Here is a 13364-nt window from a genome sequence, read left to right as displayed (position 1 = left end):
AACAATCGTTAACTCGCCCACTTTATAACAGACCCACTTTTATTCAGATTTAGTGGCTTAGCGATAACAACATAATGCAGGGCAAATTCAAATAATGATTGGATGGAGATCGCCAGGCAGTGAAATGATGTCCTCACTACAGCTATGCTGCATGGGTATCTGTATGCATATGTACAAACCCAGACATGAGGGCCTTATGGGATATGTTTCTATGTGGCCCTCTCCTTCATAGTGACCGCAGAGGTATCAATATGAGTCCATGCGTGGGATTAAAGGGGTGAGCCATGTCTGACTCTTTCCCGTCACCAACCAGATAAAGGAAGTGAGTGATGGTCCTGAGGTCACAAACGAGGGCCATCCTCATGACCTCTGACCTCTGGAGGACGAAGAAAGTTGACCAGTGCAAACAGGAGACTGAGAGCCTGGGAGATTCCTCAGGAAGAGTCATGTTCCAGGAGAACGTCCTGCCGGACACTTTCTCACAACTTCTTTACTGACTTGTCAATGCATCATCAATCAATCAACTGAGATGTCATCATGAAATGTTTTCTTAAAATACATCATAGCTCTTGTGTGATATTCTTCACCGTCCTTAGGCAAGGCTGAGTAACTGAGAAACAACAACCACGTCGTAGACTCTAGAGTTTACAGCTGAAAGAGAGGAAGGACAGGCAGGCTGTCTCAGGTAGTTTGACACTTTTAGACGAGCAGATAACATCTGGAGCCTGTCAATGATGAGTTCATGGTCAGAGAGTAAAAGAGAGAGAGCGGGAGAAGGCGGGGGGAGGGTGTGGGGGAGACCTTCTGGCAGAATTACTTTAATTCACAAATTAGACTGAAATAACTCTCATAGCAGAGCAGACGTCCCAATAGACTGTCTTATCCATTATGTTAGTCTTTGAATGAACTTCAGTCAGAAATAAATCCTAAACTAGTGACCGCCAGCTGAGTTGAAATGTTCACGTCTGAGCTAACTTGACAGAGAGGACCATTTGCTGAGATTATACCCTTTTTCTTGTAATGAGACTAGTCTATTGTTTAAAGTGTCTCCCTGGATACCGTGTCTGTGTCCCAAATGGCAACCTATTCCGTTTATAGTGCACTACTTTGGATCAGAGCTCCCCAATAGGGTGCCAGTTGGGATGCAACCTCTGTCCTTTCTATCAGTGAACTGTGTGACAGAGCAGGTCGAAGGATCTCTGGATCCCCATTGAAGTTTCAGAGAAAATGAGCCTTTGTCTTAACAGAATGGACCTTGCGCAGCACCCGGAGGGCATAAACGTAACCACCGACCACATAATGATACAGCATGATTCGCAATGAAAGCCATTGCTATAGCTGACATGATGTTGTCTTTTTTGGATCTCCCTCATGAATGTCTTTGGATTAAAATGCAATTTTGTAAACAATGTTTATTTGTCTTAGTGTGCGATCTTTCTCCTGAGGATTTATTTGACTCTATCGCGTCATGCTTCTCCAGTTTCACAAGAAGCGGGCCAACGTAAACCATGTCACTATGTTGAATTCCTCGAGGCATTACACGTTGCAGTCTGATATACAGTGGATCAGGTCAGGATAAATACACATGATAAGCTGGAATACATCTGCGTAGAACGGCCTCTAACAGTTCCAAAACCCCTGGATAACACTGCGTAAACCCCTTCCATTCCCAGCCCATGAAACTGAGATTACATGACCCATTGTAACCAGAGCCACTGGCCAAATTTACTCAAAGAAAGGAAAATATCTCGCCTGTATTTTCTTCCCACTGTTTTCTCATGATGACAGTGGACATTGTGAGAGTTGGGGTGTGAGTTAAACTCTTAAAGGTCAAGACAGGCCAGGCAGGAGGAGAGGAAGAGTTTGAGAGAGAAGTGGATAGGATAGCTCAGTGCTTGACAGGATTATTCTATTGTTCATTAATGTTTATGCTGAACATTACTATTTCCTAACTTTATCTATATGACTGATCTGATAGTTCATGGTGGATATATGGACATGTTCCTCCTGCTCCTGACTTTGGTAAATCGCACTGCCACCTTGTGGAGTTAAAGGGTTACTGGACTGCATCAATCCTAACTGCCCAGTAGACATCTCAGGTAGCCTGTCTTTTCAGATCATGGCCTATATTGAGATACACCAAAAGCAGTTATGTAGTAGGTATGTAGTAAAAGTAGTGGTTATGGACATTATTTGAGAATCCTAAAACCCAATGGTTGTCCAGCAGGGAAATGGAGCTGGATTACTAAAGAATGTAATGGAGGACTCCTCAGGCCTGATCTGTACAATAGTAGGATTTACATGCTCAGACTCTTATTATCTCCCTCCCTGTTGTTTTGGTAAAGCACAAAAGGCTTCCCCTAAATCACAATGGACAGAAGTGGAGAGGAGATTATTTTTATTTTTTTTAAGTGTCTGGAAATGCCTCAGGGGACATTGATTGACCAGGATGTCACCTCTCTCCCCCAGACACAGTCTGCCTATAGGGCACAACTGTAAATGTGTGACCTGGTCAGCTATGTGAACGGCTGTAGGCTCAGGTATCATGGTACTATCTGTTTCCCTGGAACCCACCCAGAGGGACCATCATTTGGGGGTTTCACTTAGCAGACACTCCCGCAGCTAATCTGGAGCTGTGCTCATCAATCTCTCTCTAGTGTAATCTCTACAAAAGGAATGGACTCTCGTTTTATTGAGCAGCTTGAGTTAACAAAGTTGTTTTTGAGGAAACCACGGCTCCTCCATAGAGAAAGTTATTTTGATGTACTCATATAATATATTTTGATTATGGATCAGTTTCAGTCAGCCCATATTGACCCCCCTTTGAGTGCAGTTGGCCTCAGTGAAGTTACATTTGACACATTTGAGTGTCTGAAAGTATATTTTTAACAATACAATCTCATATGTCTAATATGAGATGATGACTTGTCTTGACACCAAATATACTCACATAAGTGGTTTGTCGCTGAAACATTTAATTAGTATAAATGAGTTGAAGTGTGGCTGTAATTTCCTTGTTAAGTGTTTAGGGAGGTCACAGAGGCTAGTGTTTCACCAATCATGGAAGTGATCTCAGTCAAATACTCACATTTCAGAGGGGATTTCTAGACCTGCTAAGCATCAAATGTTTTTTCTGGTCAAACTGAGCTGTATTTGGGGCACTACTGGAAATCTCTCTGGGAAGTCCACCCCCAAGAGGGGTTAGGAGAACATATTACACATTTGAAAATGTTAGAGGTGGAAAAAGTACCCAATTGTCATACTTGATTAAAAATAAAGATACCTTAATAGAAAATTACTCAAGTAAAAGTGAGTCACCCAGCAAAATACTACTTGAGTAAAAGTCAAAAAGTATTTGGTTTTAAATATACTTAAGTATCAAAAGTAAATGTAATTGCTAAAATAAACTTAAGTATCAAAAGTAAAAGTATAAATCATTTCAAATGACTTGTATTAAGCAAACCAGACAGCACCATTACATTTTTTTAAATAATTACGGATAGCCAGGGGCACACTCCAACACTCAGACATAATTTACAAATGAAGCATGTGTGTTTAGTGAGTCCACCAGATCAGAGGCAGTAGGGATGACCAGGGATATTCTCTTGATAAGTGTGTGAATTGGACCATTTTCCTGTCCTGCTAAGCATTCAATATGTAACTTTTTATTTTCTTTAGGAATGTAGTGAACTAAAAGTGAATGTTGTCAAAATTCTAAATTGTAAAGTACAAATACCACAAAAAACTACTTTAGCACTTTAAAGTATTTTTACTTAAGTACTTTACACCACTGAAATGTTACATAATTCAAAACATTCCTGCCATTAATGTATGCAGTATGTATTGTGTACTAGCACTACAGTTGAATTTTTCTGAGATTATTGTTTGAGGGTAGAAATGAGTAATGACTTAGATGCCTGCAGAGAAAAACATTTATTGCAGTATTATTCTAAGGGAAGCCTGAGCATGAAGCAGTATAAATATTGGCGGGCTATCAAATATGCAACTTAAAACAAACTGCTTATCATTATAGAGGCAGAATATTTCATACTTTTTAAGCATTAAAAGGGTGAAAAATAACTTGCTTGTCATAATATTAGCAAAATGTTTGAAATACATCAAATCCTTCCCCACTTCTTGGATTTACTGCAACGGGAATCTAGATGACAAATTACCATTGACATTTCTCAATTTATTTAAAAAAGTGGTTTTGGCTTTGCCTCAACTGTGAATCAACCAGGTTGAGTGATGTTGGCTACAGAGACAGAAAATGTTATTACAGATCATTTTAATGAAACTCAAAATGATTTTAAGGACCTCGTTAACCTCAACACTAAATCGGAGCGCTTATGAACTGTTAACCAAAATTCCTTTAGAATCAAGTGTTTTGAAGAGTGATTAGTGGAAATGTGAAAGGATACATTTTCCCAAGCTTTGAATTCCGTACAGTCTTTATTTAGTTATCTTTGAACATGTCACCTGGGATGTGTACATGTATTTATCAAATAATATTAACCCAGGGATGGGAGTTCATATACCACCTTGTATCAAACACAGAAGAAATGTTTTCTCTAGATACTGCGCTCGAACAAGGGAGGGGTCAGTCAATGTCAGCGTCCTAGCAACTGTCAAATAAAACATTTCATATTTACACAATTTGGGCCTGTTTGTTTTTGGTCAAAATAAATACTTCCTATGACCCTCTGTTTGAGTAGTTTTGGATCAGCCAACGTTCATTCTGTCTGTTTACATCTTTGTGTCTTTGTTGGCTGGCCGAGGTGCACTGTGGGAAGGAGAGAGGGAAGGAATGTAGGGAGGGAGTGTTGCCAAGAGATTCCGGTTAGGTGTCTGGGAAACATCTACGAGAAAGAGGAGTTTAGTTTTTCTTGTGAAAAATATGATAGTTGGTTATATACTGTTTGTGTTTGATAAGACACGAGGGAATGTGACAGATAGGGCACTGGATCCTAAATACAGCTGTGTTGATATGCCATAAGGGCATTAGGGCACCAAATCATGTCTCACTGAAGAGCTAGATACATTGATGATGTTACACAGGTGCAGCACATTTAAGACTGTTTCCAGACAGCGTACGTACTTTGACTGGAATTTCTTTGACGTTAAGGCGCGAGGCCCTTCCCTTCAGTCACACTGCCATACTGATTAACACCATCATAGAAAGAAAAACATCACGCCCTCCTTTCTCCCTCCGTAATGTGAAGTGGATAAGGAGCCCGTCAGCCCGTGTCTCAACACTTTGATTTTTCAAGCCGGGACTTGGTAACAGAAAAAAAAAGTATAACATATCCACCACCTTCTCATTATAAAGCTCTTAAAATGCAGTGGAACAACAACAACAATATCAACGATAGCAACAGGGTAAACAGCTGTGACATGGCAGATGAATGGGCCGGGAGAGAAGAACATAAATCAGCTGTGGGAAAGGTTGAAAGAGGTGTAACATGGCAACAGACCCATACAGAGCTCTGCACTGGGGCCTTATCATGGGGCCGAGGGGCTCTCCCTGGTGCTTATCTCCTCTCAGCTGTGAATATCCCCCATCAGCAGGTACAGCAGTGAGGTAGACTACAGACATTCTGTCATAGCCTTGTTTCACAGCAGCACCGTCACTTAGCAACTATCACCCGTCGAGGGAAGGCCCTTTTGTCTGAGGTGTCGTGTTAAGAAACTGCCGGTGAGATCTGACCACAAACCAAGCAGGGCCTGAGAGTGTGTTATCCTGCCCTGGGATCGGTGCTGTACGCTGTGCCCTGTGGAGATTCAGCCAAGGGGAACCTCCCTTACATCCTGAGAGGGAAAGGAAAGGGAAAAAAGCCCTGTGTACCGTGGAGATGATAGGCACCTTTCCCTGTCTGATTATCCAGCCTGATAAGAGGAAGCGGAACTCACACAGATCAGCACATGCAGCAGCATCAATGAGGGGTAGAGTCTTGAGTGTTCTCCCTCTGTTGTTTTACCTCTGTTGTCAAGAAATGGTGTGCTTGTAGAGTGATATGGTAAAACAAACATACCGTGCTTTATACTGTACATAAAGCAGAGATGCTTATGGTGAGTTTAGCATTTAGATGAAAATTAAGAAGCAATTGGCTTATACTCTGGAAAAAGGTTGAGTTGTCAGAGTTTACTAGTTTGTATTCCAGGTAAGAAAGTGGATGAGGTACTCCAGGGCTAGGCTCTTTGCCTAAATTGCCCAATAAACGTAAGGAAACCAAATCTCATATGAAATAAATTGAGAAATCTGTGCAAAATGAAATGATTAGACAATATGCAACTATAAACAATCTTAAAAAGTAATAGGCAATAATTCATACTGGATATACAGAATCACTTTGGAACTCATGTGGAGTTGGACAGTGCTCACAGCCAATAAATATTGCATGCTGGTATATATTTATGACAAATGATTTACAGGTAGGCAAACAGAATACAACCTCTGACATTTTCATCAGAGCGGGACTCGTCTAGAGAGGCGTTTCGGTTCCTCCCTGAGAAATTCCCAAATCGTATGATAATGCATGATGTATGACCTCAGGGGAAAATATATAAAACCTTTACAGACCATTTTATTAAGATGATGTCCAAGTACGAGAGATTATGATCGAATAATTATTCTGCTGTTTTTTCATTTACATTTTTTACATCTGTTGTCAACATTAATTTTCCTAAAAATGGGTGTGACTGTAAATTGCTGTATTGTGGTATTGCTGTAAATCTTCAACACAATGTATCTGCTGGTTTGCTCTGCATAAAACATTGGCAAGTCAAATCTCAAAGCTTACACAACGTATGGGAATCCTGATGTGGTTGTGCTGTATATTACTATAATCAAAGCACTGCACATTTCAACTAAGTCTTTCAGGTCAAGACTAGCTGGGAAAAACAAGGTTTTGGTAAAAGAAAATACAGACAATTTTGCCAAATGTTCTGGCAGGCCCTATATCACACTCCGCTGGTCAGAGGGCATGGAGAGGAGAAGAACATGAGCTCATGACTACGATGCTAGTGTTACATTAACATTAAGTGCTCATAAAATTGCTTTTCTGGTCTAAATTACCTCAGAGCTGAGGGAGAGACAGCTTTAGTTAATGGTTTTGTTGTAAAAGGGGCAAGAGGGTGGCTGAAAAAAATACTGATGGAACTTATTGTGCACTCTAAAACTCTCTCAGTTGTGATATGACTAAGTTAGGGTCTTTACGTGCCACTAACACTGTCAAGTAAAGCAAGCTATTGCAGAACTGTAATAATTTCAGTCCTGCACTCGCAGTGGCCTGTCAATAATTATCACTATTCCCTCTGTAAGAGGTAGACCTTTTGGTCAGTTTAGGTCATATATGAAACTGAAACTCTTGAATTCGTAGGTCAAGGTTACACTAATGCAGAGCATAAAAAGACTTGGGAGAAAAGTTCATGTTGATTCTAAACTCAAAACAATTTGACATGCGCACTCCAATCTCTCACTGGTCCAAAAGTAGTGCTCTATATAGGGAATAGGACGCTATTTGGGGACCCAGCTGTAATGTATTGTTGCTTTTCTCTTGGCGTCAATAATGTGCTCACAGATACAACTGAAGAGAGGGATAGAGGGATGGATAGGGAGAGGGAGCGAGTGGTGTTTCAACACTTTATGCCCAATACACCCACACAGTTTTGATTAGGGTGTCATGCACTCCTCATTTAGCTAAATAGCTCTGCGTGTTTACATGTAGTCCTTCCTGAGTCGGCCTAGGTCCCCCTCCGGCTAAGTTGTGTACAATTTAATACTTTTACTGCCAGACCTATTACATTTGGATGCAGGTTTATTTCCCCAGCCCGTGCTAAAGTTCTCCCGTTACCTTAACGAGTCCCCGTGGTCCAGAGTGGCAGAGCCTCAGAGCATACCTCGTACCTGGCCTGGCAGGCTGCGCTCCAGATGTGGACCAACCAGCCACAGCACAGTCAGGACCCACACTGCACTGCAGAGGAGGAACCGCCCCACAGCCTCCGCCTGTTAGAACAGAACGGTGTACTTTCTGAACAAAGTTGTCAGAGTGACTCAAGTCAAAACTTAAAGCTGCGAAATATCTTAAATGTTTACAACTTCTTGGCTTGCAACTATGCAGCCGCTTTCGATTACTTGTGCCCAATAATCCTGAGTGAAAGTCAAACGCAGTTGAAATTACAGAATTCTTTCATAAATGCCCAACCTCTGGTCCCCTTACTGTAGTTCTGACTACTCTGAGGTGAGCCCCATCAAGTAATTGTTATTTGGCCACATTTCCCTCTCTCTTTCCTTCCCAACATCAGACCAGATCCATTTCCCCAACCAAATGAATATCCTGTGTAGCAATTGGTGGGACGTGCTTAAAAACACCAGCATAATAGCTCATTTGAGCTGTTTATGATAGAGAAATAAAATAATGCGTGGGTTTGGTTGGAATACTTGTACTATTGGTTAATTCTGTTCTCTCTCTTTTTCTTTCATAGAGTATTTCATTGAGTCATAAAGAGCCATTCTGTTTTGTTATTCTAATCTAACCGGTCCTTTTAACTCCAATCTCTGTTAACAGTCCTGTCAATGGGACACTGCATGACCAACGTCTCTGTCCTTTCTGGTGCGGGATAAAAGGAAAGGCTAGTTTATACTGTGTGTACCTTCAAATCTCTTTCATACACATTAGCTATGACAGTAAATGTGTGACTTACGTAACTACAAACCATTGGCCGGAGGCACCAAATATTTTATACGAACTTGATTCCATTTCCCTGTAAAAAGACCACAATTGCATTTTATCTAGCCAGAGCAGAGGTCACTGCAATTTACCCATAATTGTTTCAAACCTACTAATTAGTAATATATCACAAAAAAATGAACTATGCTAATCCAAGATGGTATATCCTGGAGCTAATTTTAAACCAATCTTGAGTGGTACAGACCCAGTAAAAATACTCCATAGTCAATAACAGAGCTTTTATTAAAGTCCCAGGGTGGGGCCATCATTGGCCATCAATATGATCCCAATCTCTCACAGTTCATACGGCTCTCTGGTAATCACACTACCCTACTTTATACTTGTGTTTCTTAATCTGGGACAGCTTTATTCACATGCTATGAGTTATCTGATTATATGTTATTTCAAGCACATCTAGAGAGGTTCTAAGCCTCCCAGGCAGGCACCCAATGTGGAACATAACTTTGTTGGGGTGGGAGGCTGTATCTAAAAACCATGGAGAGATATCCTGTGATAGGGCAACGCCACTCAATCTGCATGGCCAGCCTGAGGCTGTATGAGGTAATTGTTTACTTGGCATTTCAAACCCTGCTACAGCTAGGCTGAATGCTAACATGTCCATATGCTAGTATTTATGTCTGTGGGCACATACATTACTTCAGAACTGGGCCTGGGAATGCATGATTTATGATAGTGGGAGGGAATATCTTTATGAACAGTGACAAGTGACAGAACAAGGGGTTTCTGAGTTTAGGCTTAGTTTTGAGTATTTATATTGGGGAAGGTGTAAGAGCAGTGAGTTAGGGCCTACAGTAGGTCGGTGTGTGTGTGTGTGTGTGTGTGTTATTCTATCACGGTGGGGACCTAAAATTCTCAAAATTCCCCACAAGGATCGTAAAACAAGGAAAATTCTCCCTCGTGGAGACATTTCTCACATACCCATGAGGACAAAGGCTATTTCAGGCTTAAGGGTTAGGTTTAGGGTTACAATTAGGGTTAGTGGTTAGGGTTAAGATTAGGGTTAAGGGAAAATAGGATTTTGAATGGAAATTGATTTTACGTCCCCACGAGGATAGAAGAACAAAACGTGTGTGTGTGTGTGATGAACATATGTAGGTGCTGGACGGGGCCCTGGAACACATTAGGCCTGCTGGTCCCTCTGGTGCTCAGCCACACTACTTCAACATGCAGCTGAGCCTCCTCAGCCTTACACAATCTGGCATGTTTTCACACTGACTGACTGGGGACGGAATATTCCTCCACAACGAAAAGAATAAGTTCCAGTCTATTGCCTTTCACAGAATATGAAAATCAATGTAGCGTTGTTAACCATATTCCTATAATCCCTTATAAACTGCCACTAGCTTATGAAAGAAAGAGCGTCTTAAGCCACTCCAGTTACATCTAACAAAGCCGTAAGAGCCACAAGTCAAGGATGGTTTTGTTACAAACCTCTACTGCCCCCTTCTGGAATACTATCGAAACATACACTGGAGGCACTGGAAAAGAGCCATATGAAAGATCCAATTGTTTTATAGTGTTATTTAGTATTTTGGAGAAGGATTTTGCCAGATATGGGCCAAAGACATGGCTAAATGTATATTTACACACTGTCACTTTCTGCAATCCAACTTTTCAACCAATGAGTAAATATAACTTTTAGTAATTAATGTGTAGGCCTAATTGTATTACCATGCAGGGTAGATGGGGGTATTTGCTGAGCATTGTAAAGTACTGAAATAATACTATCCTCTTGGATGAATAAATCAATTCCATGTACTGTTATGCATTTCAACTTTCAGCTCCCCCTAAGTCCTGACTTGCGAGGAGTAGTTTGTCAAAAGGATGCTGTTTTTTTTCCTGCATAACAGATGGATGAAGTTTGGGGGTGGGGGAGCGCTGATACACAAAGTACACCTTTCCACTGTCACTCTTTTTTGACCACATGCTGAACTCCCATGCAATAGAACAGAGTGATGCTCTGTGAGAAAACACTCAGAAAGGGATGGCCTATTTGTCTTTAAATGTTCCATGAATGTGAGCCTCAGCTGAGTATGGTCAGAGCCAGCTGTTTTCACTCCTGCAAACATTAAAGAAATTATTAGGTGGACATATTATTGTAGAAGAAGAAAAAACAAGATATGGATAAATTATAACCATATGCTTTTTTTTCAAAGACCTCCACAGGGCATATTGCCTGGTCTGGAATGTATTATTATTATGATTATATTCCACAGTCTATTTGATTATATAAATTTTTTCTTAACTCCAGGATGAGAGAAAAAATTACTGCAATTTTTTAACAATCCACCCTTGTTAGGGATGGCTACAGTTGTGGTTTTAATGGCCTAAGAGAGTACAATGACAGTCCTTGTGAATCACTGACAAAGGACACAGTGCCTGTAGCTAGGTTTCCATCCAATTGGCGATAGACTTTTATGCAAATATTATAAAATCAGTATATAGAAAATATGTGCATTTTCCCGCCAGTGGTGTTTCCACCAAATTGATTTGTTGCGGATAGATATCAGTGCGTGATGACATAGTGCACACAAAACATACTTTTTCGCTTAAATGTTCATGTAGAATTTTTTTTAATCTAAAGTGCTATGCGTTTCCATCGCATTTTCAACTCTACGGATAGTTTTGTCAATGTGACTACTCTGGTCTTGGCACGTGGCCTCTAGCCAACATCTAGGCTGTGTGGTTAGGCAAATTTACATGATGATATTATTATGGATAAAAGCGAAAATATTTGTATTTGTAAAATGGCATTCACGCATCTATCATCATGTTACTAGAATAATACCATCGATATTTTTTGGAAAGTAGCATCAAGATCACCGTGCACCTTTTTATTTGTCACATGCTTCGTAAACAACAGGTGTATACTAACAATGAAATGCTTACTTACGGGCGCTTCCCAACAATGCAGAGCAAAAATAGAAAAATAATAACACAAGGAATAAAAATATATATAATGAGTAACAACTTTGCTATATACACGAGGTACCAGTACCGATTCGATGTGTAGGGGTACGAGGGAATTGAGGTAGATGTGTACATATAAAGTGCATTCGGAAAGTATTCAGACCCCTTGATTTTTTACCACATTTTGTTATGTTACAGCCTTATTCTAAAACTGATTCAATATTTGTTTTACCCTCATCAATCTACACACAATACTCCATAATGACGAAGCGAAAACCAGTTCATACAAATTTTAGCAAATGTATAAAATAAAGAAATACAGAAATACTTTATTTACATCAGTATTCAGACCCTTTGCTATGAGACTCGAAATATAGCTCAGGGTCATCCTGTTTCCATTGATCATCCTTGATATGTTTCTATAACTTGATTGGAGTCCACCTGTGGTAAATTATATTGATTTGACATAATTTGGTAAGGCACACACCTGTCTATATAAGATCCCACAGTTGACAGTGCATGTCAGAGCAAAAACCGAGCCATGAGGTCGAAGGAATTAACCGTAGAGCTCCGAGACAGGATTGTTTTGAGGCACAGATATGAGGAAGGGTACCAAAACATTTCTGCAGCATTGAAGTTCCCCAAGAACACAGTGGCCTCCATCATTCTTAAATGGAAGAAGTTTGAAACCACCAAGACTCTTCCTAGAACTGTCCGCCTGGCCAAACTGAGCAATCGGGGGAGAAGGGCCTTGGTCAGGGAGGTGACCAAGAACCCGGTGGTCACACTGACAGAGCTCCAGAGTTCCTCTGTGGAGATGGGATAACCTTCCAGAAGGACAAACATCTCTGCAGCACTCCACCAATAAGGCCTTTATGGGGGGGCCAGACAGAAGCCACTTCTCAGTAAAAGGCAAGTGACAGCCCGCTTGGAGTTTGCAAAAGGCACCTAAAGGACTCTCGGACCATGAGAAACAAGATTCTCTGGTCTGATGAAACCAAGATTGAGCTCTTTGGCCTGAATGCCAAGTGTCACATCTGGAGGAAGCCTGGCACCATCCCTACGGATCATGCTGTGGGGATGTTTTTTAGTGGCAGGGACTGTGAGACTAGTCAGGATCGACGGAAAGATGAACTGAGCAAAGTACAGAGAGATCCCAGATGAAAACCTACTCCAGAGTGCTCCAGACCTGAGACTGGAGTGAAGGTTCACTTTCCAACAGGACAACGACCCTAAGCACACAGCCTAGACAACACAGGAGTGGCTTCGGGACAAGTCTCTGAATGTCCTTGAGTGGCCCAGCCAGAGCCCGGACTTGAGCCCCATCGAAAATCTCTGGAGAGACCTGGAAATAGCTACGCAGCGACGCTCCCCATCCAACCTGACAGAGCTTGAGAGGATCTGCAGAGAAGAATGGGAACTCCCCAAATACAGGTGTGCCAAGCTTGTAGTGTCATACCCAAGCAGACTCGAGGCTGTAATTGCTGCCAAAGGTGTTTCAACAAAGTACTGAATAAAGGGTCTGAATACATATGTAAATGTGCTAAAAATTGTTTTTGCTTTGTCATTATGGGGTATTGGGCCGGCAGTGTAGCCTAGTGGTTAGAGTGGCGGAGGTTGCTAGTTCGAATCCCCAAGCTGACAAGGTACAAATCTGTCGTTCTGCCCCCGAACAAGACAGTTAACCCACTGTTCCTAGGCCGT

The sequence above is a fragment of the Salmo salar genome, chromosome 05 (assembly GCF_965601325.2).
Source record: "Salmo salar chromosome 05, fSalSal1, whole genome shotgun sequence".
Lineage (NCBI taxonomy): Eukaryota > Metazoa > Chordata > Actinopteri > Salmoniformes > Salmonidae > Salmo > Salmo salar.
Note: the sequence above shows the minus strand (reverse complement) of the source record.